The sequence below is a fragment of the Oncorhynchus gorbuscha genome, linkage group LG07, assembly GCF_021184085.1.
Source record: "Oncorhynchus gorbuscha isolate QuinsamMale2020 ecotype Even-year linkage group LG07, OgorEven_v1.0, whole genome shotgun sequence".
In the NCBI taxonomy this organism is placed as follows: domain Eukaryota; kingdom Metazoa; phylum Chordata; class Actinopteri; order Salmoniformes; family Salmonidae; genus Oncorhynchus; species Oncorhynchus gorbuscha.
The window spans coordinates 37567417-37590081 of NC_060179.1; the positions used below are offsets into that span (position 1 = coordinate 37567417).

Genomic DNA, 22665 nt, shown 5'->3' on the forward strand with positions numbered 1-22665 from the left:
TTTATTCGGGGGGGCCAAATAAAACCACCCCCGGGCCAAATTCAGTCAGTCCGTCAAATTTCATCCCTGCTAGAGCTGCCCCGATCAACTGTAAGTGCTGCAGTAGAGCGTGGTGGGAAATATGATAATGATGGGTTTGGTTTTGATGGGAATGATTTTCTCTGCACTGAGTAAAACTGATACGATTACACTCTCAAACTCAACACTGGGTATTAACACAACCACTGGAGTTATTTTACAGCACTGAGTGTTAATTTGAATCTTAGAGAGTTAATTTAACTCCTGAATCAACATTTGAAACGTTACACTGAAACACTGGCCCTGGCCAATTAAATGTGTTTACATGCAGGAGGATGCATATTGGGAGAATGGGATCTACATCTACTATTCCATAATGTTCAACACATGACTGTACTCCTGAACAAGCATTTCACTTCACACTCAATAATATCTGCTAAACATGTGTATTTGGCCAATAAAAATGTACTTGAAGATATACCCGTAAAACAATCTTAGAACATACTGTACAATATTACTAAAGACATAGCACCTATTGAATCATAACTGCAACAGAGAAATTAATTAAATATTTACTCATTGCCACTGCTTATTAGCCTAATTTATCATCTCCCCATTTATTTCTTATTTTGCTGACATAATCACAAAGGTGTCTAGGTTGGATTAGGTTGTGCCCCTCACTCTCTCCCGGGCCACAATCCCAAATGGCTCCTAGTGAACACTAAATAAGGAATAGGGCGTCTGTGTGGGATGCAGGCACAGTAGCTTCCAGCTACCTCATCTCACTGGTGTGCAGCATTAGCCTTGAAAAGGGGCCAAAAATGGTTTGAATGTAATGTAATTTAAACCCGAACATGTCTGCCTGATAGCTGCATCCATCATTGTCAACAATGGGTACATCAACACAGACCCCAAGGTTCTGCCAAATGATACACTTGGAATTTGAACTTCTCACTCAGGTGTCTCTAAACATTGTGGATGGAGAGAGGAGGCAAATCTAATTGAAAGTGACAAGGCACACTGTGCCCTCCTCTTCGCCACACTCCTCAGAGTATCTTTCTGACTGGCTTCACAGATAGAGTCATGGATAACTGCATATTGTAGCTATGCCACAAAAATGTTTCCAAAGCTTCATTATTGAAATCCAGATCAATTATTATTTTTTTGTTGTTAGATTTTAAAACCAATCTTCCTTTTTATCTATTGCGCAACCTGCACAGACCACAACAAGCCCTGATATATAAAAATGCACTATTTTGTTTACTGTAGTTTCACATACCCTCTATGATAATACTGTATTTGTGGCTTTCTAGACAAATGCCTGGATGAAGCTATAAGGAAGGTGTTTTCTGACTGAGTGATGTCTGTGACATCTCCCTCTGCCAAACAAGAGCATCAGTTAATGAAAGAGACATCAAAGCACTTACAGTGCCTTACAAAATTATTCATCACCCTTGGCCTTCTTCCAATTTTCAATTACAATGTAATGTAAATGTATTTTTTAAATAACTTGTTTTATTTTTCAAACAGAGAAGTGGTGCGCGTATATGTATTCGCCCCCTTTGCTATGACGCCCCGAAATAAGATCTGGTGAAACCAATTACCTTCAGAAGTCACATAATTAGTTAAATGAAGTCTACCTGTGTGCAAACTAAATGTCACATGATCTGTCACATAATCTGTCACATGATCTCAGTAAATATACACCTGTTCTGAAAGGCCCCAGAGTCTGCAACACCACTAAGCAGGGGTCAACATGAAGCAAGCAGGACCATGAAGACAAGGGATCCCTCCAAACAGGTCAGGGACAAAGTTGAGTATAAGAACAGATCAGAGTTGCGTTATAAAAAAAAATATCCAAAACTTTGAACATCCTACGGAGCACCATTAAATCCATTATTGAAAAATGTTAAAGAAAATGGCACCAAAACATACTTGCCAACAGATGGCCGCCCACCAAAACTCACAGACCAGGCAAGGAGGGCATTAATTAGAGAGGCAAAAAAGATACCAAAGATATCACTGATGGAGCTGCAAGCTCTTTCAGTCTCCCAGAGATTTGCGACTGGGATGGAGGTTCACGTTCCAGCAGGACAATTACCCTAAGCATACTGCTAAAGCAAAACCTGAGTGGTTTAAGGGGATACATTGAAATGTCTTGGAATGGCCTAGTCAAAGCATAGACCTCAATCCAAGAATATGTGGTATGACTTAAAGATTGCTGTACACCAGTGTAACCCATCCAACTTGAAGGAGTAATTTTGTGTCAAGCTTATAGAATCATAACCCCAAGAGACTTGCAGCTGTAATTGCTAATAGTTATGCGTTCTCAAGTGTTCTGTTTTTTTGCCTTATTTCTTGTTTGTTTCACAGTAAACCATATTTGCATCTTCAAAGTGGTAGGCATGTTGTGTAAATCAAATGATACAAACCAGCCAAAAATGTATTTTAATTCCAGGTTGTAATGCAACCAAATAGGAAAAATGCCACGGGGGTGAATACTTTCACATGCCACTGTACCTGGCTGCCATCATCTGGAGCCTGATGATTACACAAACCGGTAATTTAAAAAGAATTAGAGCTTGTTAAAGGTTAGAATCACAGATTGATGTTGTTTATCCAGTCATTTATATAATCATTACTGGACTTAGATTTATTTAATGTTTCCTTAATTTTAGATCACAGCCCTTTTAGCCCAGGAATTGACCTGATTGTCAGTTTTCGTCAATCTGTTCTATTGTTTTGTTGTAATTCAACCTATTCCTCCCTCTGTAACTTCTCTTTACATCAGCTAAGAGGTTTCTTATGCAAGTGTGAAGTTTGTTATTGCAAGGTACCATTTTAAACTCTTAATCCACCCCTCTTTTATTCTCTGCCCTAAGCTTGTTTTGTCCCTTCTCTTTGAAGGCAGCTATCTGTCCTCTGTATACCGTCCTGTCAATCTCTCCGCTGTGACTTTTGTCTTTTTTTCTTCCATCTTGAAATTGTTATTTGTCCAGCAAAGAGACAGGAGAAAGATTAATGAAACTGCTTTGACATCTCAGTCACATAGCTACATCACCGCCGCTACCACCACCACTACTGCCACTCCACTTCCTCTAGCAAATAAATCTCCACTTTCCCATCTGTCACTTCTGACTAATGTCCACTGCCAAATACTTATCTTGATTTTTAGCCAAATTGAAAAGAGATGAGAGAGGGACTACTTTATAGGTGTTCATGGACCAATGATTTGACTACCAGTGGGAGGAAGAGAATACTTATAACTGCTACTTAATTACTTTGAGGTTGAAAGTAACTCATTATGGTATGTATGTTTATATGCATGTACATGTACATAATGTACATTAAAACATTAGGAACAGCTTCCTAGTATTGAGTTGCACATAGGGCTGTTACAGTGACCATATTACCATCACACCAGCGGTCTCTAGTCATGACACAGTCAAATTCCACACGATCGTTTAGTCATGGTAATTAGGCTTCTCAAAGTCCTGATGATGCTGGTGGTCATTAGTAGCCTGTCAAACTTGCTAACTGCCTGCTACTCAGCCCTCTATTGTCCCTCTAATCACTCTGATATCAATGCAAATGTAATCAAAAATCTAATCAAACATTTCATGAGAGCCCATGAGCTCATGTTGCGCAACATTTTCTACAGGCTATGCAAATGCATGAAAAACATGCCCTCTATTAAAAAGAGGATCACATTAGCTTTCTATAGGCTAGCCTACTATATTTATTTCTCAACTTTCCTAATATTAGGAGTATAGCCTACCTGGCATGAAAATGAACCACTGGAAAAGCGTCCTCCATTCACTATTTAAGTGCAAAGATTACATATTTTCCCCTGTTTTGAGACAGGTGCATGATAGTGGTCCAATCTAAATTAAAACACATTTCACGCATATATTATTTAGTATATGTTATTAAGACTATATTAAATCAATAACATTCCGATGGGTGACAATATTAGCCTATCACTTGTGAATAATACCCAGCTTGTGTGCAGTAATGCAAGAAACAGCACATGCCTTTTATTGCGACTTTTTCAAATCATCGTTGCGCACCTCAGTAGCCTAGCCCACACACGCCATGATGGCGTAGCAGTCAGACGTCTTTGTCCTGTCTCGTCCCATGTGTATACTGTATATCTTTTTCATCGCATTCTTTTTAATATTTTTACTAAACCTCAACTTCAAAATACTCTCCTGCAACCCGCCTCACCCAATGTGGTGTGGATAAAAAAAAAATCCTAAAGTATTTCTAATTACCTACGAACTGGAATACCTCAACTGAAACTAGCTACCAGCTATCAGTCAGCTATCCACTGCTAGCGGTCATCAGCTAACCTTTAACTCTGAAAGCTCTCGTCAGTTCGTACAACGCATTTCAAACCAGAGGATAACGGACCTATTTTTCTCTCCATATCCCCGAATTCCATGCTAGACCCATCTCCCGGCTCACTCCTGGGCTACAATATCCGGACCCCTTCTACTGCCGGTAACGGGGCACGGAACCCCGCCGATCCTCTACAACTGGAATATCGACAAAGAACTGCCAAAAGGGGCGGTGTTGCAATCTGATGCAAAGATAGCCTGCAGAGTTCTGTATTACTATCCAAGTCTGTACACAAACAATTCGAGCTTCTACTTCTAAACATTCACCTTTCCAGAAACAAGTCTCTCACTGTTGCCACTTGCTATAGACCTCCCTCTGCCCCCAGCTGTGCCCTCGATATCATATGTGAATTGATTGAGCTTCGTGCTAATAGGCTCGTGCCACTAGGTGACCTAAACTAGGACATGCTTAACACCCCGGCCATCCTACAATCCAAGCTTGATGCGCTCAATCTCACACAACTTATCAATGAATCTATCAGGTAAAACTTCAAATTCTTAAACACGGGCACCCTCATAGATGTCATCCTAACTAACTCGCCCTCCAAATACACCTCTGCTGTTTTCAATCAAGATCTCAGCGATCGCTGCCTCATTGCCTGCATCCGTAATGGGTCTGCGACCAAACAACCACCTCATTACTGTCAAACGATCCCTAAAACACTTCTGCGAGCAGGCATTTCTAGTCGACCTGGCCGGGGTATCCTGGAATGACATTGACCTCATCCCGTCAGTAGAGGATGCCTAGCTATTCTTTAAAAGTACCTTACTCACCATCTTAAATAAGCATGCCCCATTCAAAAAATGTAGAACTAGGAATAGATATAGTCATTGGTTCACTCCAGACCTGTCTGCCCTTGACCAGCACAAAAGCATCCTGTGGCATTCTGCATTAGCATCGAATAGCCCCCTTGATATGCAACTATTCAGGGAAGTTAGGAACAAATATACACAGGCAGTTAGGAAAGCTAAGGCTAGCTTTTTCAAACAGAAATTTGCATCCTGTAGTACTAATTCAAAAACGTTCTGGGACACTGTAAAGTCCATGGAGAATAAAATCACCTCCTCCCAGCTGCCCACTGCTCTGAGGCTAGGAAGCACTGTCACCACCAAATTTCAATAATATTTCTCTACGGCTGGCCATGCTTTCCATGTGCCTACCCCTACCCCGGTCAACTGCCCGGCACCCTCCACAGCAACCCGCCAAAGCCCCCACCATTTCTCCTTTACCCAAATCCAGACAGCCGATGTTCTGAAAGAGCTGCAAAATCTGGATCCCTACAAATCAGCCAGGCTAGACACTCTGGACCCTCTCGTTCTAAAATTATCTGCCAAAATTGTTGCAACCCCTATTATTAGCCTGTTCAAACTCTCTTTCGTATTATCTGAGATTCCCAAAGATTGGAAAGCTGCCACGGTCATCCCCCTCTCCAAAATGCTACCTATATCTATCCTAACCTGTCTTTCTAAGGTATTCAAAAGCCAAGTTAACAAACAGATTACCGACCATTTCAAATCCCACCGTACCTTCTCCACTATGCAATCTGGTTTCAGAGCTGGTCATGGGTGCACCTGAGCCATGCTCAAGGTCCTAAACAACATCATAACCGCCATCGATAAAAGACATTACTGTGCAGTCGTATTTATCGACCTGGCCAAGCCTTTCGACTCTGTCAATCACCACATTTTTATTGGCAGACTCGACAGCCTTGGTTGCTCAAATGATTTCCTCGCCTGGTTTACCAACTACTTCTCTGATAGAGTTCAGTGTGTCAAATCGGAGGGCCTGTTGTCCGGACCTCTGGCAGTCTCTATGGGGGTGCCACAGGGTTCAATACTCGGGCCGACTCTGTTCTCTGTATACATCAATGATGTCGCTCTTGCTGCTGGTGATTCTCTGCTACACCTCTACGCAGACGACACCATGCTGTATACTTCTGGCCCCTCTTTGGACACTGTGTTAACTAACCTCCAGACGAGCTTCAATGCCATACAACCCTCCTTCCAAGGCCTCCAACTGCTCTTAAACTCAGGGAAAACTAAAGGCATGCTATTCAACCGATCCCTGACAGCACCTGCTTGCCCGTCCACTACTCTGGACAGCTCTGACTTACGTGGACAACTACAAAGAATACGTGGACAACTACAAATATCTAGACTGTAAACTCTCCTTCCAGACTCACATTAAGCATCTCCAATCCAAAATTACATCTAGAATTGGCTTCCTATATCGCAACAAAGCATCCTTCGCTCATGCTGACAAACATACCCTCGTAAAACTGACCATCCTACCGATCCTCGACTTCGGTAATGTCATTTACAAATAGCCTCCAATCTATAAAATAGCCTCCAACACTCTACTCAACAAATTGGATGCAGTCTATCACAGTGCCATCCATTTTGTTACCAAAGCCCCATACACTACCCACCATTGCGACCTGTACGCTCTCATTGGTTGGCCCTTGCTTCATACTCGTCGTCAAACCCACTGGCTACAGGTTATCTACAAGTCTCTGTTAGGTAAAGCCCCGCCTTATCTCAGCTCACTGGTTAACATAGCAGCACCCATTCGTAGAACGCGCTCCAGCAGGTATATCTCACTAGTCACCCCCAAAGCCAATTCCTCCTTTGGTCGTGCTGCCAATGACTGGAACGAACAGTAAAAATCTTTGAAGTTGGAGACTCATACCTCCCTCACTAGCTTTAAGCACCAGCTGTCAGAGCAGCTCACAGATAATAATAAAAATATAATAATATATGCCATTTAGCAGACGCTTTTATCCAAAGCGACTTACAGTCATGTGTGCATACATTCTACGTATGGGTGGTCCCGGGGATTGAACCCACTACCCTGGCGTTACAAGCGCCATGCTCTACCAACTGAGCTACAGAAGGACCACAATCACTGCACCTGTAAATAGCCCATCTATAATTTAGTTTCTGTGAACAGCCCATCTATCTACCTACCTCATCCCCTTACAGTAATTGTTTATTTATCTTGCTCCTTTGCACCCCAGTATCTCTACTTGCACATTCATCTTCTGCACATTTACCATTCCAGTGTTTCAATTGCTATATTGTAATTACATCGCCACTATGGCCTATGTATTGCCTTAACTCCCTTATCTTACCTCATTTGCACTCACTGTCCATAGACATTTTGTTTTCATTTGTTTCACTGTATTACTGACGATGTTTTGTTTATTCCATGTGTAAATCTGTGTTGTTGTATGTGTCGAATTGCTATGCTTTATCAAATCAAATCAAATGTATTTATATAGCCCTTCGTACATCAGCTGATATCTCAAAGTGCTGTACAGAAACACAGCCTAAAACCCCAAACAGCAAGCAATGCAGGTGTAGAAGCACGGTGGCTAGGAAAAATTCCCTAGAAAGGCCAAAACCTAGGAAGAAACATAGAGAGGAACCAGGCTATGTGGGGTGGTCAGTCCTCTTCTGGCTGTGCCGCGTGTAGATTATAACAGAACATGGCCAAGATGTTCAAATGTTCATAAATGACCAGCATGGTCAAATAATAATAATCACAGGCAGAACAGTTGAAACTGGAGCAGCAGCACGGCCAGGTGGACTGGGGACAGCAAGGAGTCATCATGTCAGGTAGTCCTGAGGCATGGTCCTAGGGCTCAGGTCCTCCGAGAGAGAGAATGAAAGAAAGAGAGAATTAGAGAGAGCATACTTAGAATTCACACAGGACACCGGATAGGACAGGAGAAGTACTCCAGATATAACAAACTGAACCTAGACCCTAACAAAGATCTCCGCCACGGCACAACCCAAGGGGGGGGCGCCAACCCAAACAGGAAGATCTCATCAGTGACTCAACCCACTCAAGTGACGCACCCCTCCCAGGGACGGTATGAAAGAGCCCTAGTAAGCCAGTGACTCAGCCCCTGTAATAGGGTTAGAGGCAGAGAATCCCAGTGGAAAGAGGGGAACCGGCCAGGCAGAGACAGCATGGGCGGTTCCTTGCTCCAGAGCCTTTCCGTTCACCTTCCCACTCCTGGGCCAGACTACACTCAATCATATGACCCACTGAAGAGATGAGTCTTCAGTAAAGACTTAAAGGTTGAGACTGAGTTTGCGTCTCTCACAAGGGTAGGCAGACCGTTCCATAAAAATGTAGCTCTATAGGAGAAAGCCCTTCCTCCAGCTGTTTGCTTAGAAATTCTAGGGACAATTAGGAGGCCTGCGTCTTGTGACCGTAGCATACGTGTAGGTATGTATGGAAGGACCAAATCAGAGAGATAGGTAGGAGCAAGCCCATGTAATGCTTTGTAGGTTAGCAGTAAAACATTGAAATCAGCCCTTGCCTTGACAGGAAGCCAGTGTAGGGAGGCTAGCACTGGAGTAATATGATCAAATCTTTTGGTTCTAGTCAGGATTCTAGCAGCCGTATTTAGCACTAACTGAAGTTTATTTGTGCTTTATCCAGGTAGCCGGAAAGTAGAGCATTGCAGTAGTCTAACCTAGAAGTGACAAAAGCATGGATTCATTTTTCTACATCATTTTTGGACAGAAAGTTTCTGATTTTTGCAATCTTACATAGATGGAAAAAAGCTGTCCTTGAAACAGTCTTGATATGTTCTTCAAAAGAGAGATCAGGGTCCAGAGTAACGCCGAGGTCCTTCACAGCCTATGTCAATCTGCTATCTCCATAGTACAAAAGTTGTTTGGCTAGTCCTTTGCTGTTTGTTAGGTTTACTCACATGTTGGCTGATGAAAAGTTAATGTGGACAGTTCTTCAAATATCTTCAATGTGCACCTCGGAATTAAAAAAGGACACTTGCAGTTGGGTCCCTAATGTGTTTGTCTTCACTTGTAGCCTGAGAGAAAGACCCGGTCACGTGACAGGCATTGGCTAATAAGAAGTGAGCTATCTGAGAGACCCGTGTGAGTGAGAGGTGAATTAGAGCAAGCAGCTGGGAGAAGGGAATTATAACTATTATATTCAGGTCCAGGGCACAATGTTCACTGGCCGTAAAAGGCATGGATTTCTTTAGGTGGCATTACGGCTACACAATGCGGTGCCGGTGGGAAATTCAAAGCATTATCAAGTGCTTTTCAAATTGTGAATGAGAGACTGATGAAGTCTGTGCAACCTGCGCAAATAACGAAGCAGAGCTCATGCCTTTCATGCAACTTTTTTCAAATCATCATTAGATTCACATCATGCAGCCTTTGATTGCATACAAAATACAACCGTTTGGCTATATGTTTTGATCACAACTAAAGTGCCATAGATAACTCTAAATTAAGCATATAGGAAGACATGTTACTTTGTTATCCGCTCAACACAGAATAGCCGCATGTGCACAATCCCTCAGAAATCTCTAGGAGAAAACTTCCTTAAAAATTAAATTCTGCAATATTCAGTTGTATTCTTCATACTATAAAATAATGCCATGGAATTCTAAGAAAATTAACTAGTGTTGCCTACAGCCATATGGTAGCAAGATCAGTGTCTCACCTAAGGACAAGGCGTATGCTATTCTGTTCTTCTGAAATTGACTACGTTTTCTTCATATCATGTTTCTTTCGATCTGTCTAAAATACATAATGGATTTATTAGACTTGTAGATGACAAAAAATGTAGATGTTCCATAGGTCTGCATCAGTGGCTTGTCAGTCTATATCATGGAAAGAGCAGGTGTCATAATGTTTAGTACATAGTTGTAACAGAGGCGCTGAAGGTTAAGAAGCAGATGCAGGTGAAATGTTTAATATAACAACAAACATTGACCAGGACAGTAGAAACTATGCATAAACACAGGAACAATACTAACTGGGTAAAGAACCCAAGGGAGAGCCAGATATAGGGGAGGTAATAAGTGAGGTAATGGAGTCCAGGTGTGCCTCATTATGACGTGCAGGTGCGCATAGTGATTGATGCCAGGTGTGCGTAATGATGGATCCCAGGACCGGTGGTTAGTATACCGGTGACATTGAATGCCGAAGGCGAGGAGCAGGAGTTGACGTGACAGTATCCCCCCTTGAGATGCGGCTCCAGCCGCAGGACGACGCCAACCAGAGGGACAGTCCCGAGGACGAGGAGTGGGCCGGTCCGGGCGACAAAGGTGGAAATCACGGATGATGTTGGGATCCAGAATATCCTCCTCTGGCGCACAACACTGCTCCTTTGGGCTATACCCCTCCCAGTCCACCAGGTACTGAAGCCAACCACCACAGCGTCGGGAGTCCAGTAGAGATCTGAATGCATAGATGTTAAGCTGTTACCTATACATCTCCTCGTTCACCCTATGAAGAACCTTGAACGACCAACAAACCAGGGGCTCAGCTTCTTGCAGGGCAGGCAGAGTGGGAGGTTCCTGTTAGAGAACCAGACATGATCCCGAGGCTGGTACACGGGGTCGCACTGCAGTGGCGGTCTGCCTGCTCCTTTTGACGGTGGATGGTGCACTGGAGTCTCACGTGAGCATCGCTCCACACTTCATCTGTGCGTCTGAACTACTCATCAACCAAGGGAGCTGGCCAGGGGTCCACGGCACCAGCGCCAGCTGAAAACCCAGAACACACTGGAAGGGGGTCAACCCAGAGGAGGAGTGAAGTATCGAGTTCTGTGAATATTCTAAGCATGGAAGGAATCGAGCCAACTCTCCCTGCCGGTCCTGACAGTGACTCCTCAGGAACCTCCTAAGCTCCTGGTTCATCCTCTCCAGGAATTTAGGAACCTCATAAGCTCCTGCTTCATCCTCTGCCCATTGGACTGAGGCCTATACTTGGAAGTGAGGCTGACCGTACCCATGATGTGAATTGGGGGCCATGGTTGGAGACAATAATATCCATAAGGCTATAATGCTGGAAGACCGGCTGGAATAGTGCCTCAGCAACCTGGAGAGCAGTAGGGAAACCAGAAAGGGATTAAACGACAGGATTTAGAAACTCTATCCACATCCACCAAAATGGTGGTGAAACCATCAGACAAAGGGAGATCAGTAACAAAGTCAATGGATAGATGGTACAAGGGATGCTGAGGCACTGGAAGGGAAAGGTAATTCCCTGATGGAGCGTTCTGGGGGGGATTTGGTTTGGGCACATACAGAATAGGAGTTGATGTAGTGAGTGACGTCCTGCGCCAAGGTGGGCCATCAGTACTTCTCAGAGATAGATTGGGTAGTGCAAGATATAACTGGATGTCCAGCAATAAAATTTAATCAAAATTAAAATGAAAGCCTCATTCTATTTTCGATTCCACGCACGGGAGCACCAATTATGTTGTGTCTTTGGCTATGCCGGATTAAGTGATATGACATGCTATTCTACAAAATCCTTTCTCCGTAACTAATATTACCTGATTGAACTAATCATGTAAATGTAATTAACTAGAGAGTCGGGGCACCACAAAATAATATGTAAAGAGCTGTTATCTTCCGAATAAACTCTTAAAGACCTAGTAATATTTTACATCAATAGCAGTCAATATTAATCATCACCTTAATTCAGTCTCATCTGAAAGTTGTAAATTCTTGGTTATCTTCACGAACCCTGGCTAACAAGTTGAATCAGCAATACAAAATTGCGATTAATTATTTATTTACTAAATACCTAACTAATCACACAATTACATATACAAAGAATGAATCACACCTTGATTACAAATTACGTCATAAAGTAAAACATCCCTAGCGGGCGGAACAGATATGACAGCTGGTTACACAACAGAAAAGGTTCTGGGTTTGAGTGAAAGAGCGGGAAGACTGAGGGACAAAGGGAGAAGCTGTGCTATCGTAAATACAGTATCTTATGCTTTCTAAATTACCACCCATTTGGAAAAGGAGAATGCAAGAAATATTTACTCTGAGCTGCGCTTCGGTAGGTTGGTGGTAGATGGAAGGCCGTGTTTCCAAACCGAGTCCTTTGTCCTTTGAAGAATGCCTCTGGTGGTCAATTGGATACGTTGTAGTAACGCCGTTGTGTGATAGACGGGTTCTGTAGTTCTGTAGTTGACATGTTAGTCCTTTTAACGCAGAGGCTGCAGACCTCACATACTTGGAACAGGAGGTTATATTGTCGTCAAGGCTTTATATAGGAAGGGAAAGGAGGGTGTGTTTGAAAAGTTCTATAACCCATGTCCCTTCATAGGGGCGGGCCACTGATTGAGCAGAGCCCTAACCTTATGAAAACCCAAATCTCTCATTTGAAAGCTAAAATTACATTTAATCTCTTCACCAATCATTTTATATTCAAACATTTGAATTGAACAACAATTCCACGTGACTCCGATAACTACAAAGTGCAGACTTTCTACTGTAGAGTTTATGTCATCCTATCATTGGTGAGAATGTCCCAGAAGACAACCGAACTGACATCATATTCATTAAGTACCACCGCAAATGTTCAATTGGTCGGATTACCAGAATAATAGTTCATTTCCCCCCACCCTCTGATGTTCCCAGAATTTCTATGTTAACCAAGGGGTTTTCAAATTTCACATCAGTAGGGTAGAGAGAGGAAAAAGGGGGAAAGAGGTATTTATGACTGTCATAAACCTTCCCCCAGGCCAGCATCATGACAGCAGTTAACCCACTCTTCCCCGGTAGGCGGTCATTGTAAATAAGAATTTGTTCTTAACTGACTTGCATAGTTAAATAAAGGTTGAATAAAACATTTTTAAAAACTAGAACCTCTCGGTGGTGCGGGCTCCCATCTGATGCGTGAAGTGGAGGGAGCACTAAAGAAGGAATTCACAGCTTTTAGATGGGGTGGCGTCATATTTGTCCAGGGCATCTCTGACCTGAGCGCGTTGTTGAATGGGCTGTTGTGCTGGCTCACTGGGTGTAGAGTATCCTGTGTGTATACTAACCACCGGTCCTGGGATCCATCATTACTCACACCTGGCATCAATCACTATGCGCACCTGCACGTCATAATGAGGCACACCTGGACTCCATTACCTCACTAGTGTATCCCCTGCTAGTTGACGTCAACACCTCCCGGGTATGTTCGAGATGTTGCACACTGCAAATATCCTCTTCCATAGCTGTCCTCAGTTGTGCCAGCTGGTCATGGGGTTGAAGACAGGTTACAGAATAACACCTCACCAAAGGGAAGCAACATGCATTTTTTTGCATTTTTACTGGTGACGCCAGGTCCAAGAGCAGCTGCCAAAGTTACCAGGGATGCCTCAGCTAGCTCATCAGGCTTCCATGCCTCAGCTGGCTCAAACAGTTTCTCAAGCCTCGGTTGGCTTGTCAGACTTCCATTGCCGAAGCTACCGGGGATGCCTCAGCCAACTTGTCAGGCTTCCATGCCTCAGCTGGCTCGACTGGATCTCAAGCCTAAGTTGACTCGTCAGGCTTCCATGCCTCAGATGGCTCATCGGGTCCCATGCCTCAGCCGGCTCTACAGGTTCCCACACCTTAGGAGAAGCAATCGGCCTGCTCCTGGTCTTCGGGACCATCCCTTTGGCTGGCGTCCTGTGGCTAGAGTCACGCATCAGGGAGGGGGTACTGTCACTTCTACTCCCACTCCTCCACTCTGGCGCTTATTGTCACCAGTTTACTCATTATTACGCACACCTGTTACCATTGTTACACGCACCTGCGCCTCATGAGACTTACCTGGACTCCCTTGCCATCCTGATTACCTCCCCTATATCTCTCACTCCCTTTGTTTTTTTCTTCAGGCGTTATTGTTTCTGCTTACACATTTCATATCTGTTCGCTACTCGTGCTTCTTGTTTTGCTCCATGTTCATTTATTTATTAAATTTACTCTCTGTACTTGCTTCCCGATTATTAGCGTACACGTTACAACAGTGTTGTGTGTGTTTGCCTGCTTGGGCTGCATGATTCATGCATGTACAGTAAAACGTTGTACATATTACATGGGAATGCACATAAAATCAATGAGATTACGACAAGGTTGACTTTACCGGAATGTGTCCTTGAACGGATAAAGGTGTTTCTAATTTCCCCATTCCTACTGTATATTTACCCACCATGTAGAGTAATGCAGGCCAATAAAGAGGTGATAATTTACATTGTTGAAGCTAAAGTATGAGGACCACAATGGAAATAAGTCGTAGAACGTTTTTGCATTTAACCTCAATGATTCTTAATCAAGTGTATATTTTTGTTTGTGTTTTGTATCTTGTTTTAATTTCTCAATTAAAATAAACTAAACAAAAAAATGGTACAGTAGAAGGTGGATTTGGCTTCCTTGTACAGCATCCATTAGGGGTTTATTTGGTTAGTTTTAATTTAATCAGATTATTTTCAAGTATTTGTGAGAAAGGAATTTAGCCAAAGCAGTGTAAATAACCGTGGGCTGATAAACATTGAAAAAAAACGTTTTCATTTGAGTAACTTCTAATTCTGCCAGATGTTTATATCATGATTATAATGAGATGCAAATTGATGTTGTCACCAATAATAAACTGACAGTGTACTGCAAAGAAATAATTGGACAAAAAATATGCTTTTACCTCCATAGGTTTTGAAAACTTGTGTGTACCGAATTCTGGAAACCTCTAATTTAGGTAGCTTCTAGCTTGTTTTATAGTACTTCCTGACGAAGACCATGCTGAAACAGAGTTTAATAGTTTTGTTCTATTGAACACGACACTATAATAAAGCATTTATCCTGCTTGAGTTTTGAGCTTCTAGGTTTTCAAGTGGAATGGGTTGTCTTGTGGCAATGTGTCTCACAGATTCAAAGCTGTATTCCGATTTATAGACATTTTAATGGTCAAAACAATAACAAACATTATTATCTTTTCCTTTCTCTTTCAGAGGATAAGTGGTGACTATTGGGAGACCAAGGACATTGATCTATGTGAGGAGGGTCCACAGTGCCAAACAACAAGGTGAGCTGTCTAATGTTTCTAGAAGTGATAGCAGTAATTAACAAGCACATATCACACAGATGGGTGTGATACAGTAGCTCCACTGAAGCTTCCATTGTGTGTATTGTTTGTCCACTCCACATGTGTAGCCTCCAATGTACAAAGCTGATTTCTTTGATCTAGACGCTGTTCGGTTCACCTTGGGGTAAAGAGTGGTGTGTGTGTGTGTGTGTGTGTGTGTGTGTGTGTGTGTGTGTGTGTGTGTGTGTGTGTGTGTGTGTGTGTGTGTGTGTGTGTGTGTGTGTGTGTGTGTGTGTGTGTGTGTGTGTGTGTGTGTGTGTGTGTGTGTGTGTGTGTGTGTGTGTGTGTGTGTGTGAGTGCAATAACTAGCGTTTGTAAGTCCGTGCGGGTATCTGTGCGTGTCTGTGTCTGTGTCTGTGTATGGTGAGGTGGAGGGGTCATGTCTCACAGTGTGAGTGTTATACAGTCTAACAACCAAAACAGAGCACCTGTTCACGCAAACAAATCTGCCCTGTAGCTGTGTGTGGCTGTGGATTTAATTAATTATGCGAGAGCAAGGGCTTGGGAGTAACAGTATTGAAGTGTGTGATGCAGTGTGTGTTGTTCGGTGTAGAAGACTGTTCCATTGTGCATAAAATAACCCTAACCTGTTGAGTTCCGGTTCATAGCTATGCACACAGTTGCTGTTTCCATGAACTTGCCCAGTGATTTTTTTGTTGACATTTAGAACTATTGCATAGAAAATAGATGCTACACTTGCCTGCTAGGGTGTGTTTCCATTGAATTATCTTGTGTCGATAAAAACAGCTGGACTTTATGATGTCACACCCATTTATTATTATTATTTTTACAAAAACCTAACATTACAGTTTCCATTACAAATGTCTCAATGATTTCTCTTGCGACATTGCTTTTGTCGAATGAACCTGGGTCAATGGAAACCTACCTACTGTCACCAATTTCCCTCTCTGCTTGTACAGGATATGCAAGGCCAACAAAACACAAACACAGTTAATGATTCTTTAACTGTGAGATATTGACCATGAATCCGATGAATAGTTGAATGGAAATTGGTGAATATACAGTACACTACCTAGCGAATAGGGTGCCAATTTGGACTCAGATGGGAGTTTTGTTCCTCTAGATACTAGGGACATACTCTAAGAAAAACTGAGCCTATAGCTGAAATGACTTTTTTCAGCATAATTCTACCTACTAATTGAAATTACACACACTTTGAGAAGTAATGCCTGAGAAATAAAAACAGGCCTGGGGCAACTGTGGTTTTAAATGCCCTTTTATTCCCCTTTTTATGTAAAAAGACATACTATGCAGTCTTGTTAATAGAATTATGCATGTCACTTAATTTAATTTCGCTCTGATAGGATTGCATGGTGATAGGAGTGTTTTATAACATTTGCATTACATACTTTACATACCAGGTCGTCATAGCGGCTAAACGGTTTGTAATTATAAAAGCACAGAAATGCATCAGAACAATCAGTTTACATTCAGTTTTGTTTTTGCAAAAAAAAAATTGTGGTTATTTATTCAACACACTGTTTGTAAATGGCTCTCCTCTTTAGAGGAGTGGCGTTTTGCAGCCATGTGATTGTGTGTGTCAGACATAAAAGGGCTGAGTGATAGGTGTTGTAAAACAGACAAAGACATACGAATGTCTAAATTACCATTATGAATCACAATCAACGCTTTACAACATGCAAATAAGATTAATCTCACCAGTTTAAATGGATGATTACCATCAGTGATGTAGTGGTAAATAAAAGGTGGGTAAACGCTGATCACTGTGGCGAATAAAGTAATGCTTCTCATATTTTCTGATGCATTTTATGTGCGTTCAAGGCACTTGTGTGCATTTACTCTCCACTCCACCACTGATTACCATGTGTGACCAGACCCAGTTAGGTTACTAATACAAAACATATTAGCTAAAAGTTTAGTTCTGTTTACAAGAGGAGAAAGTCAGATGACAAAGGACAATCAATGCTAAAAAAGGCAAGAACCTGATAACCGAATATGCATTACCAGAAATATAGCAGCCATTACAACTACCATAATGTAAAGGGGACGAGTGTACTCCAGCCTACGTAGACCCGAGAAATCAACTTTATGGCTGTTTAGAATGACATTAACAGATGGTAGCATTATTCATTCATCTTCATTTTATTTATTTATTTATCGGCAAAGACGAAAGAAAGTCAGGCTGCGGCTCTCAAATCCCTTTGATTTATAATGGATGAATGTGTATAGCACATGTAGTAAACCTTGCCTTTGTAGGGAATTGTGTTGTGTGCCTGTGCCAAACAGTGCTGAACAATGCTGAACTGCACTACTCCGCATATAAGACAAACCAGACAAATGAATCATCCCATTGGTAGGACTGTATGGTTGTATTTTTTGTTTCATTTTCCCTGGGACACTATGATGACTTGCTGTGTCATAGCCTTTTCTAGCTAGACCATTCATCTTCAATGGGTGTGAAGGTTACGTCCTGCCTACAAGATCACCATTTATCATTGATTGCGGGTGTAACACTCTGATGCCATAGGAATGCGTCACACCTTGGTCGCTCTCTCGCTCTCTCTCTCCACTGTTCCCTTGATGTGGCACACCGTATACGTATATGTTTGCTCTGCATTATGTTCTTGTTTGTGTGCCTGTGTTTCTCTAGGCATGATTCTGTAAGTACTTTGTTTTTCTGAGAACTGTGCATGCGTGTGTGCGTGCGTCTGTGTTTTCTAAGGATCCATCTCCGATCGTGTGGAGAGTGTAAAGACAAGGTCTGCGTGCCAAATGGCACCTTATTCCCTGTATACTGTAGTGCACTACTTTTGACCAGAGCCCTGGTCAAAGTGGTAACCGAATAGGGTACCATTTCGGACGTAACCCCACACTTCATGAGACAGCATTCTCCTCAAGGGGCTAATGTTCTCCCATGAGGTCAGATGCATATTGAATTAAATCAAGTGGAATTGCGACTGCGAAACCGAATGAGAAATATAATCTCTGACAAGCAGAAATACACGGTTATCATATGCCAATATTCTGAATATCATCTCTGAACATCAATGCTTACAATGACTCTTTCATTCTTTACTGTAGTCATAATAATGATATATATGATTATCTGATCATTCATAAATGTTTAATCATAAAATCCTTCCATTATTGGCAAGTAAGGATTATATCAAAAAGGACATTGGAAGATTGGTCATGGCTGTACAACGATGTTGATGATGGTGCACCCAATTCTTATAGAGGTCGTAATGCCATTGCATGTTTATACCATTGTTGCTTGTGGCTGTGAGTTGAGGATGAGGTTGTGATGGTAAAGAGATGGGGACAGGGGTACATTGATACATTGATGAAATGTATCAAAGGCAGCTCGAGGCAACTCAGCTCAGCTAATAAATCCTTTAATACATTGCATTCTCAATCCTTCACTATTTTGCAAGCTTTCATGGTAGAAAAGAGAGCAGCTTTCACAAGCATATTGTTAATTACACAATTTCCCTATACAATTTATTTCAATTATGTTGCTAAAGAGGCAACCCTTAATCATCATCCATTTGCTTAGTCCCTAATAGTGAACAGATGCCTGCATTATTGTTGCTTATAATTTTCAAGTAGGAAAAAGGACAACTGCCATACCCGGCATGATGGTGTAGTGTGGTATAGTGACCTCCTCTCCTCAGGGAGCTCAAGTCAGGCAGCCTATAGTCCTGTCCTTGATAATTCGCCTTCTTTGCCTTTTCCTCTTTCTCCTTTCATATGTGTGCCACATTGTGTCACCACAGCTGACAAATGGCCAAGCTATGGAACAAAAGTAGGGAGCGGATTGTTACATGCATTTTTTGGGGGGTATTTACATGAAGCAATTATATTCCATTTTTCTTATTCCATGCTAGAGGTAATTGCTTAAATACATTTTCCTCTGGAGACAGACAGACCCCTTTTTGCGCAGTGGCCTCTCTCTCTCTCTCTTTATTTCCCTTCAGCCCTTACCTCCCCCCTCCTTCTCCATCTCTCTCTCCCCATATCCCTTCTCCCTGCTGCATCCTTAAACATTGTCATCTGTGTTTCTGCGGAAGTGGAAGTAGATCAGCAGGGGCCCCAGTCTCTCAGGCACCACACAGTGGTCTGATCACACAGCAAGAGGCGTGCTCGCTCCACAGACAGAAAGGCCAATGATGTAAATAAGGACGCCCCTTTGGCTTTCACTGCTGCTTTGCTGTTGTGTTTGCAAAATAGGCAGCCACCAATGTGCCTGATTTTCTGATGTTAAATGCTTCCCCGCTGAGCCAGGTCCTCTGACAACGAATTAAGTCTTCATAATAAGAAAGAAAACGGAAAAGGAAACAATAAGTGGGGTCAGATAATGAAATAAAAACTAAATGTGGGTCATCCTTGATTCAAAAGGGATGATTTGTAGCTAAGTGTTTTGAAGTGACAAAAGATGATCAGACAGAAAGGCAAGAGTGTCCTTTGTCCCCTTTTAGATCTGCTGTCCCTTGTCGTTTAGTTTTGTATTGTGGACACAGACAGACACAGTGCTCAGGACAGCAGTGAATCAATACAGGCTGCTGGCTGTCTCCCATTATCCTAACAGCAGAATGATGAGTGGGCTCATCCACTCTGCCACTCTTTCCCCAGCACCAGGTCTCACTGGGTCGCGCCAGGCCACACCACGATACTCATTTTTACCATTTATCACTCGCCATGTTTGATGTTTTTCATCAGTTGCCTCGATGGGCACTGAATAATTGTAATGTCCCAATCAGGCACGGGCACAGATATGAAATCAAATGTATTTATAAAGCCCTTTTTACATCAGCAGATGTCAACAAGTGCTTATACAGAAACTCAGCCTAAAACCCCAAACAGCAAGCAATGCAGATGTAGAACTCCCTAGGTCTTCCTAGGCTGGAACCTAGGAAGACACCTAGAGAGGAACCAGGCTGGTCCAAGGGCTCAGAGGCATGGTCCAAGGGCTCAGAGTCTCCAGGAGGGGAGGGAGAGAGGGAGATAATTAGAGGGAGCATAGTTAAATTCACACAGGACACCAGATAAGACAGGAGAATTTCATCAGATATGTCAGATTGGCCCTAGCCCTCCGACACATAGACTATTGCAGCATAGATAATGGAGGCTGAGACAGGGGGGTTGGGGGACACTGTGGCCCCGTCCGACGATACCCCCTACAGGGACATCCAGGCAGAATATAACCCCACCCACTTTGCCAAAGCACAATCCCCACACCACTAGAGGGATATAAACAGACCACCAACTTACTACCCTGAGACAAGGCTGAGTATAGCCCACAAAGATCTCCTCCACCGCATGAGCCCAAGGGGGCACAAGACCGGACAGGAAGATTGCGTCAGTGACTCAGCCCACTCAAGTCGAGTATAGCACAAAAAAGCCTGGCACAACGGGACACACCCCTCGCAGGGATGGCATGGAAGAGCACTAGTAAGCTGGTGACTCAGCCCCTGTAATAGGGTCACAGGCAGAGAATCCTAGGGCTCAACTGCCCTGTGAAAATTTGGCCTTGCAGCTTGGTGGACTTTTACATGCATTGTCCACTGGCTACGGGCAGTGAGTTTGAATATTGCAGTAGGCTACTTTATGTTGGATCTGTCATGCGACTGTCAGGAACACAGAATAGGGAAATTTGACTATTTGTTAGGAAGGGGCAGATCATAGAATCAGAATAAACTCAAATCAAGTAAAAACAAATATTTTTCGAAAGCATAGCTAGCTTGCATTTGTTATGAATCGTCTGATCGTCCATCCTTTTCCCAATGTCAATCATCTCTAGTCATCTCTAGTTAGTAGTAGTGACTGGCACAAATTGCTTACCATGTGTGATGAGTGATTGGGTTGTTGCAGAAAATAGCAGAGGCAGGTAGCCCCAACTACCGGGAGGGGAGATTTGAGCACCTGCCACCCGAACGGTCTGTGCATGGCCCTTGTCTTGATGTAATGGCCCTGTGCATGGCCCTGATATGATGTAAACTGTGGTCAATGTTTAACTTCGATTGAAAATATTGTTTAGTTTCTCTCCTTGTTTTTGGAAATGCAGGTTTTGGACATTGGCATTCAATTGCTTCGCATCCTTGTGAGTTGTTATTGCACATCATGAATATGCCAACCAGCTTAAACTCCCATATATGTTTTTTGGTTTGTTGTAAAAGCCCATCAGCAACCCTTGAACATTCTGTCAGTATTTCCGCAACAAGCATGTGCAGTAGAGTGCAGCTGTGTTGTACTAAAAGAGGCTCCCGGCTGAATGTGTAGGACGTCTAGATTTGACTTAACAGTCTTAAAAGGAAATGTAATTGATAGCAGTGGGACGATAAAGGGATCAAATTAGTGATGCCATTAGGAAGACTGGGAGAGAGGAAATCTGTGGCAAAACCTATGGGAGGAGACCTCTTGATTAAATCCACTGTTAACATAATAGCTCATGGGTTAGAGGCATGATGCTTCTGCTATCTTTGTTGTGAGGGACGAGGGAAACAATCCATCAGTAGGGTGTATGTAAAGCTGAATACAATGTGTAGTAGTTCTTCTTCACTAAGATCATAGTAGCAGAACCAACATAAACATACATCAATAGTGTTTTTTGTCCACCCCAAATACAGAACACAGAATTTCAAAGCACTAACGTCAACACAGGTCCAGGAGCTTAGAGGCTTTCTGATTTACTCTAGTAATCCTGTCAGTAACTCCTCTTACATGTGACTCCTGCACTAATGCTAATTAAGAAAATAAGAGGGAAATAAATAACTACTCAGAATCCTTAATTTGACTTAATATGACCTTGTTTTAGAGTTGTTTTGGTTTAAAGTGATCAGATGCAAATTATGTGCATTTTTACAGAGGATGTTGATGTCATCCACCCTAAGTATTAATTGCCTTTCATTCTGATTAGAGCTGTAATGGTATTAACTAGAATTGAACACAACTACCTATTTTCTCCAAAGTGTACTGCCCCCAAAGCCAAATGTGGGCAAATATTCTTGAATGAATTGGGAACATAAACAAAAGTATGTAGACGCCCCTTCAAATTAGTAGATTCGGCTATTTCAGCCACACCTGTTGCCGAATATATAGTGCCAACTGTAAAGTTTGGTGGAGGAGGAATAATGGTCTGGGGCTGTTTTTCATGGATCAGGCCCCTTAGTTCCAGTGAAGGGACATCTTAACAATACAGCATACAATGACATTCTAGATTATTCTGTTCCTTCAACTTTGTGGCAACAGTTTGGGGAAGGCCCTTTCCTGTTTCAGCATGACAATGCCCCCATGTACATTGTGGAAGAACTTGACTGGCCTGCACAGAGCCCTGACCTCAAACCCATCCAACACCTTTGGC

The 22665-nt window shown here is 42.6% G+C and overlaps 1 protein-coding gene across 1 annotated transcript in view; it reads left to right on the forward strand.

The window, feature by feature from the left end:
* The window catches only part of LOC124039839 (cadherin-18-like), a 369098-nt gene that overhangs the window by 102347 nt on the left and 244086 nt on the right, over positions 1–22665 (forward strand). The window contains exon 2 of the mRNA XM_046356288.1: positions 15190–15263. The gene's annotated coding sequence lies outside the window, so the exon portion shown is untranslated. The remainder of the gene's footprint in view (positions 1–15189; positions 15264–22665) is intronic.